Raw genomic sequence first — 12,033 nt, forward strand, 5'->3', positions numbered from 1 at the left:
GCAGCCAATCTACATCTCATTAGTTAAATAACTATGAGATATGTAGCACTATGACACTGTAAGCCTGCTTTTCAGCTAGCAGAATCATATCCATAACCTTTGGGAGGTGAGAGAAAAGGACCAAGGAACACTGTAACTTTAGGAAGCAGGAGGGAAAAATGTCAGATTTGTCCCAAAGGAATTCAGGATGATTCCTCAAAGAAAGTAATACAGCCAATAGCCCAGGTGAAGTGGCTCTATACCAATGCATGCAGTGTGGGAAATAGCAAGAAGAGATGGAAGCCATGGAGAAGTTAAAAAATTCTGACTAATTTGCTATCACAGAAATGCATATCTGGGATGAACTGCACAACTAGGATACCATGATTGTGAGCTAAAAGCTTTTTAGAAGAGACAGGCAGGGCAGGAGGGGCAGAGGAGTTCTTCTCTATATAAAGGAGTAGACAGACTGCAAAAAGCTGTCTTTGAGAAGCAGTCATTATCAGGTTGAGAGCTTATGGGTGAATATTAGGGATCAGATCAATAAAGGACATCTTGTGCTCAGTGTCTTGTACTGAAGTAGGTGAATCTTTGATTATCTTAAGGGTGTATCCAAGGTGTACTACTACTCAGTAATGGCAACCTTAATTAGATTTAAAGGAGAGACTGGATACGTGCAACAAAACAAACTTTTACTAGTTCAGCTATTCAAAATTATACGAAGGAATGGAGCACAACTGTCAACTTTTATGGACACCTTCCTGAGAGCACAAGAGCTCTTAATTCCCCAGTATGAGTCAACCAAAGGAAGCAGGACACCAACATGGTTGGTCAAACTGGGAGATATGCCCTGGGAAGAATACAGGGATGCCATCTGGATGTGCAGAGATGGGATCAAGAAAGCCAAAGCAGAGACAGTACTGAACTTGGCAAGGCTTATGAAAAACACTATGAAGGAATTCTGTAGTACACTGACCAGAAGAGAAAGGCCAAATAGACTGCACCCACTCCAATAAATGAGAAGGGAGAACTGGCTACAGTGGACATTGGAGAAGGCAGAGGAACTCAGCAACTTATTTGCCTCAGTCTTCAGTAGCAGTCAGACTTCCCATGTTTCTCACATCCCCGAACCTCTTGGTGATGGTTGGAGGAAAAAAATCCTTCCCACTGTAGCAGAAGAGCATCAGAGCACGATACAACCAGAACCAATGCTAATTGCTATTATTATTACTAGCTCACAAAGGAAGATGCAGGCAGCTATAGCTTTAAGAGATTCTTGAAAAAAAGCATTTAATAGTAGTTGTTATGACGTGTGGAGATTTATGTTATGCAGAACATTTACATTTAAAATTTACACACCAAATATATCAAACCCCTGTAGGCTCCTGGTTGTGAACAATTTTTGAGTAACAAAATAATTTCAGTTGTGATACCTCACATTCTTATGTATATTTTCCCACTATCTTTATTCATTAAAAAAAATCAACATTTTTTGAAAGAACTCTCATGGATGAATGGATGATTTAAATCAGGGTTTGCATATACATCCCAAGTCTCTGCATATGTAGCATCATTCCATTTGAGAATTTTATGAAGTGTGAACATGAAGGTAAGTAGTGCTGCCCACTGTGAAGGCAAAGTACATTTGCATCCTGTGTATCTGGTACATCTCCCCTCTATGGAATATTTCTAATGTTTGCAGTCTGGGTTTAAATTTCTCTAGAGATGAATCTTTTAATCCATTTACACATCTCTATATAGTACCTTTAAATAGTAACACTATTTCTGTATAAAACCTCCATAGAAATGATGAAACTGAAATTGCTTTACTTGAATGTTAACTGTAGTGGATATTGATTTCATAGTTATCCCTCAATACAGAGGATATGAAAGCTTATTTCTGAATTCAATGAGAACCACCAGTCCATGCACTTCACTGTACTGCTCTGTGTAGGATCAAACCCCAGAAGTCACAGCACTAGTGGTATTTTGTCATTTATATTAAGATTGGTTGAAATCCATTCTTCTTTCATTTTGGAGACTTCTGTGCGTGTGTTACTTGGTCATTAACAAATTGCTCTACTCAATGAATGGAACAAATAGAAAGATAAGGGATTTTCTGTCAGAAAAAAAAAAAAAAAAAAGACGTTCAAATTTTAGACATGGTAGAGTTACTTGGTTGGAAACTTCTCAGAACAGAGAGTATAGAGACAGCTGAATCATAGAATCAGAATCACAAGGTTGGAAAGGATCTACAAGATCATCTAGTCCAACTGTCCTCCCATTACCCTTGCTACCACAAGCCACTAACCCATATCTCATAGCTCCTCAACCAAATGCCTCTTGAACACTGCCAGGGATGGTGACTCCACCACCTCCCTGGGCAGGCCATTCCAGTGCCTGACCACTCTCAGAGAGAAAAGGTTTTCCCTTATGTCTAATCTAAACCTCTTCTGCTACAACTTGTGGTCATTTCCTCGGGTCCTGTTTGTTGCCTGGAAGAAGAAGCCAAATCCCTCCTCATCACAGCCTCCCTTCAGAAAGCTGTAGAGTGCAATGAGGTCTCCCCTGAGCCTCCTCTTCTCCAGACTGAACAATCCCAGCTCCCTCAGCTGCTCCTCGTAAGATTTGTGCTTCAGACCCCTCACCAGTTTTGTTGCCCTTCTTCGGACACATTTCAGGGTCTCAATGTCTTTCTTGTAGTGAGGGGCCCAAAACTGAACACAGTACTTGAAGTGTGGCCTCACCAGTGCTGGGTACAGGGGAAAACTATAGGGTACAGCTGAACTGCCATAAAGTCATTGTAATTTGAGATATTCTTGGAAATTTGTTAGGAAAGCTGTAAACACACTACCGTAGTCTGTAAAAGTACAAGCTATATTTTTAAAGCTCATATGATATTGAACATAGCTGAATTAAGTTAATAAGTTAAAGCAGGCACAGAAGAGTAGAACAGGGAATATTAAAAATATATATCATCTTGGTGTATTTATCCACACACTCTGTTTTCGGTAACTTTAAATAACTACTTTGAAAGATATTCTTTTCCTGCTGAGTGTGAGGTATTTGAAACTCAGTTACTAAAAGTTGTGTTTTGTGGATTTTCATAGATAATAGGTATAATTTTACCTTACTAAAAATACCACCAACTGTCTGTCATATGAGTTTTTGAAAAGCCATAATAAATCTTTCTTGCCTGTTTTCATATGAACTTTGGGCTGAATTATGAGCAGCACGTTATTTTTCCCTCTGTGACCTCACTAATTCTATTTGTTCTGACTTCAATAGATGGTGGCTCTGGACACACATAGTGGTTGTCATTTTGCATGAATGCAAACTTGCTGATATTGCTGCTTGTGACCCTCCTTCTGACATGTGCTGTGCTGAAATGCTCTCTCATGTGCTGCCTATTTCAGCCTAAATACAGTGGAGGTGGTTAGTGATTTTCATATCAGGTGGATGTTGAAATATGTAAATGACTTGAAAAAATATTGGCTGAAAAGCAGCATTTGAAATGTGTTTATTATCACTGAGCTTATTTTAGTATACAGACTTCAAAACACAGGTGATAGTACATCATTATTTATATTTTAAATGTAGTCAGGGAAAAAAAAAGTGGAGAAAAAGTAATGCAGAAAATCAAAGACAGATCTGGGAATTAGGCTCGCGTCTTCTGAGTCTTCCTTGGCACATTATTGACCAGATCAGCAAGTATAGATAATGAACCCCACTTAGAGTTGAACCCTACTTCGTATGCCTGAGCTCTACCAGTAATACAGTCCTCAAGATTTTTCCTAAGTTACCAGGTATCTCTTATCTCAGTCCCTCAGCTTTTCTCTGACAATCAAGACACATAGTAACACTGTAATTCCCACTTTGACTGTGATGTGGTTACAGAATGACCATCAGGTGTTACCACTAGTCCTCCTTGGCCAAAATAAGAATTAAATGAGTAGTTCAAAGCAGCCCGTATTAACTCTTCCTTCTTCACTACTTTGTGTGTGCGTGTGTGTGTGTGTGTGTGTGTGTGCCTGCCATATTTGATGTTAGAGATTATCAAAGTTAAAATGAGCTGAGATACCCACCCCCACAATTTATACTTCTCTGTTACATGTATAAAACAGGACAGATGCATAGTGCCTTTTTATTTGTCTTGTAATCCTCTCACCGACTGATTTTTTTTTTAGCCAGTTCAAGGAGACAGACTCCCAGGTTCAAGGGCTGCTCCAAAAGTAATACCTCCTATTTTATTATGTTGGTTCATGACATCAAAAGCAGATGTTGGTGGTATGGCAGTAAAAGTTGCACCTTCCCACCAATATTCAACTATATTTTGTTTCCATGTGACAGAAGGCAGCAGAGGGGCAGTGTGACACAGTGGTGTCTGACATAGATGTGTGTGTGAAGCAAAGGTGTGGAACTTAATTTCTCCATGTGGAAAAAAATTGCACCCATTGGCATTCATCAACACTAGCTGAAAGCTTATGGAGACCAAAGAGCACATGTCAGCACAGTGAGGCAGTGGGTGGTGCATTTCAGCAGTGGCAACACCAGTGTTCTAGGTTGCCATGCACAACTGTTAGACCACAAAATAAAGAGTGTCTCAATCAGCTCATTCACACAGATTATTGGATTACAACAAGAGAACTGTGTACAAATCTGAACATTGGCTTCAGTTCATTGGAAATGACGGTGGCAACATTGACTACAAAGTTTGCAGCGGGTGAATCCCATGAGTACTCACACAGGAACAGAAAGAACACAGTATGCAAGTTTGTCAGGATCCATTAAACCAACACAAGGCTGAAAATGACAGTTTCCTGGATCACATCATTACTGGCGATGAGATGTGGTATCATTACTATGAGCCATATTCAAAATGTCATTGCATGAAATGACGACACGTGAATTCTTCCACTGAAGAAAACTTTCAAGGCTCAAAGTGATGTGCACTATTGTTTGGGACAGGAAAGGTGTGAAACCTCTGGATTTCCTGGAAGTCAGACAAACCATCAACTCTGACTGCTACATCATCATGCTTACTAAATTGAAAGCTCGAGCTTCCAAAGTCCAGAGAAGAAGTCTTTCTCCAACAACATGATAACATCAGGCACAGAGACAGTTTGAAGAGCGTGGAGCACATTGTCAATCTTGGCTGATCCGTCCTACCACACTCACTGTATACTCTGGGTTTGGTGCCTTCTGACTTCCATTTATTTGGGCTGATGAAAGATGGACTGCACGGACAACATTTTCCTAGAAATGATGCCATCATAGCAACTGTGAAACAGTGGGTCATCTCCACTGGTGCAGATTTTTATAAGCATGTCATGCAAGCTTTTGCTCATCACTCACAAAAATGCATAGCTAATAGTGGTGGCCATGGTTAAAAATAGCATTTTGTAGCTGGGAATTTGCTCTATCAAATCATGTTACTGTGCTCTTTTTATCTGCTGTAGTTTCCATGGAAGGAAATAGGAGACTTTACTTTTGGAGCAACCTAAGTATGTAAGTTGTCCTTTAAAAAAAAAAAAAAAAAAAAAAAAAAGGAACTGCTAGTATTGTCACCACAAAAGTGAAAAAATTACAGTTCCAACAAGCCTGAGCCTAACAGCTTTATGAATTTGTATTAATTAAGTAAAACCATAGAATCATAGAATCGCCAAGGTTGGAAAAGTCCTTACAAGATCATTCAGTCCAGCCATCAACCTATCACCAATATTTCCCACAAAACCTGCTTCTCTAGGAGAATACTGTGGGAGACAGTGTCAAAGGTTTTGCTTTGGTCAAGCAGGTTGGTCAAGCAGGACCTGTCTTTCATGAACCCATGCTGGCTAGGCCTGATCCCCCAGTTGTCCTGCACATGCTGTGTGATCTCTCTCAAGATGATCTGCTCCATAGCATTCCTTGGCATGAAGAGGGAATTATGAGGAAATTATACCCAAAAGTGGATGAGTTCTGATACAAGTTGTGATCCAAGTTTCACAAAGGCTCTTTGAGGAGACTTTTCTTATTTCTTGTCATTTTAAAAGTTTTACACTCCGTATTCCTTTTTTTTTCCTTTTTTTTTTTTTTTTTTCCTTTATGTAAACACATTTTTATTCTGCCATGAAGAAATCTCCTCCTGCCATTTTTACCTGCTATGAACAGCAACCTCTCAAACAAATAAAACCTTAAAGGTCACAGGGAAAGAAGGACGTATATTACAATTTCAGATACAAGTCTCAGTGACCTGAAAAATGTTTCATTCAGATTCACAAAAGCTACAGCAACTTGAAAGGAACTTCAATTTGTTGACATTAAATCATTCTTCAACGTTTCAAATGATTACCTGAAAGGATTTTTACTGCAGTGTTAACAATACATTTATGCCTAGATTAAGTCAATTTAAATTTTGCCAATAGAGCAAGATTGTTTGAGGTTTGAAATGCAGGGAGAGAAATTTAAAGTAATTTTTAAGAAAGGAAAAAAAGATCCAATTTAGTAAGACAATGTTTATATTTCCCTGTGCTTTGTGAGTAGATATTGTCTGATTCTCTGAGTCACAGTAATTTTCTTAGTGATTTGTTTTGTATAGATAGAGTGCCTACACAGATATATAAGTTAATGTACATGTTTTTCGCTCAGCCTCAGAAGCAGCTGTGATTTGTGTAGTTCATCTGAATTAGCTCCAATGTGGCTAGCTCAGAAGTGTGATGTCTGGAGCTTGGGATACTGATTCCTTTTGCATCTGAACTCATTCTGGCTAGGCACATCCCCATAAGTGGTTTTCGTTCCTTTCTGAAGCATCCATAGTAAGAAGATATGAAGGGATTTCTACAGAATTAGTGCTTTTCATCACAAAATACATTCTGAAATACTGTTCTGTCTTAAGTATCTCACACAGGTGGCATTACTACACTATTGCTGGCAACAAGGAGAGAATCCGTCTCAGAATAAATCAACACAAATAAACAAAGCACAGAACACTGTGCAAGAATAACTGAAGTAGAACTGAGTGTTAGATTACCCATTTGGCATTTCAACATTTCAACAGTCAGTTTCAGGTTTTAATTTTATTTTGCATCCCAAGTACTAGCAGGTTTTGCCCAACTTGGATTAATGCAGCGGTGTCTACGGGTGTCTCCCACTGACTTTTAATTCAGATTTGGAGCAGTTTAGTTGAAGCAAATCTCTCCTGCTTTCTCTGGTCTGATGTTGGCAACTCACTGCAGAGCAATCTCCAGGTGTTTGAACTGGATCCCTTGCATACAAAATTAAATGAGAAGATAGGATCCAGATGTGTTCCTTATTTGCTCCATACAGTGGCAGATTGTGGGACCATATTAGAATAATTACTAAGAAAACTCTTCAAAAATCTGAATGATGACAAAGAAGGTTTTCAGCTGTTTAAAGACATTCAGTGTCCCTTGGTCATTCCCCAGAGAGGGAATAGCACCTCCTGAGTTCCAGAAAGTTATCATTAATTCCGGTCTAACAGCTCATTGTAACTATTTGGGATGTTCCTAGCAGAAATGAGAGAGCTATTTTGCTTGCATCTGCATAAAGCTTTCAGATATGTCTGCAGTCATTTCTTTCATACAGCTACATCAGCTGAAAGAAAACATAATACTTGCAAGTTGGAAAGGCCGGTAGGGAGATGGAGGAGAGACAGTAAGCCAACAAAATGCTTTAAACAGAAATTATTTTTTTCTCGCTGAGCCGTAAAGTAATCCCTCTTCAATGACCAACAGCACAGACCATAAGGCTAGTAAGATATGGATTAAATATCCTTTCAAGCAAACAGGCTACACAGGATCCTTGAAAATACTTTGTCAACAATCTTCATAGGAATAGGACAAGGTAAGATTTGCCTCCATTCTCTATTCCTACCAATGCTCTAAGAACATCTTCCCACCACCTCAACACCCCCCCCCCCCCCCCCGCCTTCCTGGGGATTAAAGCCAGAGGAAGTAGAATAAAATGCAAAAAGATAAGAAAAAGGCACTGACTTTGATACTGCCTGAGTGTTCTTTTCCTTCATGTGTTCAGGAAAATTGAGGGCCACAAAAAAAATAGATGATGAATTAAAAATCCTAACAGTAAAAAGAGTTGGATGAAAGACTTCTTGATCTTTTTCAGTCCAACATATGTGTGAAAAGTAATGTTCTATCTCTCCTAACCTAATAAAAAGACACAATAAGCAAACGACTGTACCTGAAGCAAAATTCTCCCTTACAGTATGTTTTATAATTGCAAAATCAAGCATGGTCTTAGAGTAGTCACTGTACACAGAGCTGAGCAATTTCTTACTTTCCTTGTCTTTCTCCAACATATTTAACTGTTAATGGCCTTGTTGAAAACTTAGCTACTTGTTACATTAACAAGGAATGATATAGGTCATTGGTACCATCTAAAGGAATATGAAAGTGGATCTGAAGCACCGAGGAGATACAAGACAGCACTTGCCTTCTTTGGTTCAATCAAGTTTTAGTAAAAATTAGTTGATTTCTTGATAAAAACAAACTGCTTGTCACAGTGGAAGGAGAACTCCATAACTTCCAGTTTTTAAGTGTCTCTTCTGTAGAGAAAAGATGCATATGTATAGAAAAATATTCAGAGAAAGCAATATTTAGCAGGGATGCATCAAACTTCAGACTTGCTGAAGTCTTCCAGAAGTTATTCAAAACAACAACAGCAATAAAACACTTTAGTCTTCTGCTATCTAAGATAGCCTTCAGAGGGTGGACTGTGTGTGAACTGCTGCAGTTGAGGTCATTCTGTTTAGAAGAAAAAGTAGTTCTGTAAAGCATAAAGTGCTTTTTCTTGTCATGGTAGGATATGAGCTGGGAGCTCCTTTTGCAATCACTCCAGAGTCAACACATTAGCTTTATTTTTTCTCATCTTGTAAGAAAAAGAGCTCTTGACTTTTTGAGAAAAAAATTACACAAGAGGAAGAGGATCCACAGTATGAGATCTGCATAACCTCCCATGGATAATGCTTTGTACTTATAGCATTTGTAAGAGGCAAGTTTTTGCAGGTCAAGGCTTGTTTTTTTGGAATCCTTTATTTTCCAAACCACATTAACCTTGAGGCACGATTTAAAGGATAATCCACGTTTGTCTCTTTCCTAAACCAAATGAATATTCACAACTGGAAACAAAAGAACATAGAGGATTAACTCTGAAACCACCTATTAAATGCTGAATGACTAAGAAAAGCAGACGGATATGAATAGCTGTGAATGAGCTGTTAAGCTTCACAGTGTAATTGAGAAATGTTGTTTGAACTAGTCAGAGATCTACAGACAGGTTTTTTTGTTTTGTTTTGTTTTATTTTGTTTTGTTTTTTAAGGTAAGGTTATATAAGATAGGACAGAAAAGTACAGCTGTACCTTCTGGCTGTTTAAGGAGACCGATGATGAAAACTGTTATTCCTGGGGAGAGGAAACAAACACAGTATATTACTTTTCTCATAAAAATTCAGAGTCACTAAAGGCCAAGACATGCATCAGTTTACTAGGGTGTAAAATCAAAGTCGTCTGATTTCAGTTTAGTTCTATTAAAAATTAATAAAGTCCATTTCAGTGCCATGGATTTGATTTGTTGGTGGGCAGTACAGCTTAACATATGTTTAGTCAGACTGAAAATGCAAATTACTCAAAGAATGACTTTCAGAGCAGCTTAAAGGGCAGCAGCTGGCTGCTGTATGGTTTTACTGTAAAATCAAGTAATCATTACTTCGTTAAAAAATTCTACATGATTTGAAACAAATTATTAATTCTTTTATCAGTCACCTTCCCCACCTATACAAGAGAGAATTGAGAGGCTCACAGACTGTGATGAGATTGTACCCTTTCAATTTGGAATGGTAGCCTTAGAACACTTGAGAAAAAAATAAATATTGCACTAAGCTTTCTGTATGTTTGCTTTTTAAAGTAATATCTATATTCAAGCATATAAATTATTTATATACAGAGATTTATTCACTGAAGTTACCACCCTGCAAGTTGATCTACAAAGAAGTCTAATTGGACAAGCATGGAAGGTCTCTATGTATATGGCGCTGGTTAAAACTGGAGTAGGTATTTCCAAGTAGCTCCCTGGCAGAAGTATTTCCATCTGACACCATCTATCAGAGGGAATCTGTGTCGTGCCAGTGTTATTTATCTCTCTACTTATGAAAGTATGCCATGGCACGTTGCACTTTGTCGCTGAGGGAGACTAAAGCATTGCACACTTCTCTCGTAGAAACGGAAGGCAGGATAGATATCCTTAACTATTTGTTCCACAGAAGGTGGGGGGTGCATAGTGTATCTAAGGTCAAATCTTAGGAAGCTAGTATAGCTTAAAAATGATGACAAAAAAATCTCTTCCCCAGTATCTGTGTGCAAGGCGTCACCATGTCCTTGGAAAGTCTCTGCGCAGGTGTTAAGCAACCTTGAGAGGTGCCCCTACTCAAGGGGGGATTATCTTGTGCGGCCAGCTGCTTGCAAGAAGAGCTCTCAAAGGAATCCTTAGGCTGCTTCCTATTTATGAGGTAAGATGACTGACTAATAATCACACAACTTGCATTTGGATCTATTGAACTGGATGTCTGTTAGTGCTTCTCTGAGCACCTAGGTTAAGACAGTATGGTGGTCGTTAACTGCCTGCGGTGAAACCTTGATGGTTATCAGTCTCAAGGACAAGGTCTTTTGCACCTCATTTTGTGCCCTGATCTTTGGGTACAACAACCTGCCTGGGTGGGGTGGGGGGGCAAAGAAAACACTGTCACACACTTTAACAGGATTATTGTCACCCCATTTTGAATTTCTCAGTAAGATTGATTAACCTATTTTTTCAGTGTTTATCAGTAGAATGAAGAGAGGGAGGATGAGAGCCATCGTGGCTTTATTTACACTGTACAGTGGAGCACACCGCACGTATTCCTTGCCTATTACTGACTACATCTAACCTGGCACTGAAAATTCTATCAGACTTGGCCAATGGAAGATTCTCTTCTGGAATCTTGACACTCATATCTCAGATCTTGTGATAGAATATGGACTGCGGCACTGCAACTGGAATGTAAAGACTCTATCATTGTAAGATTCCGTGGTTCGGGATCAGTTGATCACAAAAAATGCTGAGATGCAGTTAGAGACTGGGAATAGTGTCCTGTTTGACTGGCTGCTGATGATCAAATGCAATTGAACAGCATGACAGTGCCAGACACATCCCAGTACTTTGATCAAACCTGTAATAATTCCTTGGAGAGCTGTTAACTTGTGCACAGAGCTGTGCAAATGTTGAAGCCCAGTCTTCAATCTGAGCTAGCATGTTGAATTGCCTGGTGCTAGGCATGTGCCAGGCCACGACTTCTGCTCTGTCTTCCCCATAGCACAAAGTCGGACCCAGGCTTTGCCCAAACCATTACGTAGATACAGGAGGGAAGTTTATAGGCTTCACATCTTCTCCAATTTGCCAGAAAATTCCAGTAGCTGCAACACTATCGGTCAACCCAAATTAAGCATAAATTAATATTCCCTTAATACTCCTTGATTATTACTCTGTGTGCTCTCGTGATGCTTATTCTGTGACTTTTCTTTTCTATTGCTCCATCAATTTTCAGATTTCCTTGAAGACCTACCTGTGAAATTAAGAATATGTATAAAATTGTAGTTTTGCTGCCTTCCCTATCTGTAAAGAAGATATTTTCACTGTTTTGTTTTGTTTTTATATGTCTGAAAAGGACAGGGAATCTGCAAAAGAAGCCAACAGTTCTAAGATACTCTGATTTAATTACATTAAAACTGTCTCATACCCTGAAGTTGGAACAAGCTAACATTATCTTTCATCTCCTTTCTCAGATTTTTAACCCTGAAGTTTTCTGGCAGAATAATGAAGATCCTCAAGCCCAGCATAAATAAAAGTTTTATTTGGGTGACTTTCAGGAGACAGATCTGTAGTGCAGAATGAAGAAAAGTCAGGGGAAAAAAAAAAACAAAAAACCCTAGAAAAAGGCTGTATACAATATATACACATATAGAAGTCCATATTCTTCCTGTGGAATAGTGTGAATAGGATAAGATA

At 38.8% G+C, this 12,033-nt stretch overlaps 1 non-coding gene across 1 annotated transcript; it reads right to left on the reverse strand.

Annotated features, from left to right (window-relative positions):
- Positions 1 to 11,283: 11,283 nt before the first annotated feature.
- MIR6628 (microRNA 6628) lies at positions 11,284 to 11,393 on the reverse strand. Its single transcript, NR_105496.1, has one exon. It is a non-coding gene; the product is annotated as a microRNA 6628 (primary transcript).
- Positions 11,394 to 12,033: the final 640 nt, after the last annotated feature.

The sequence above is a fragment of the Gallus gallus genome, chromosome 2 (genome assembly GCF_016699485.2).
Source record: "Gallus gallus isolate bGalGal1 chromosome 2, bGalGal1.mat.broiler.GRCg7b, whole genome shotgun sequence".
NCBI lineage: Eukaryota > Metazoa > Chordata > Aves > Galliformes > Phasianidae > Gallus > Gallus gallus.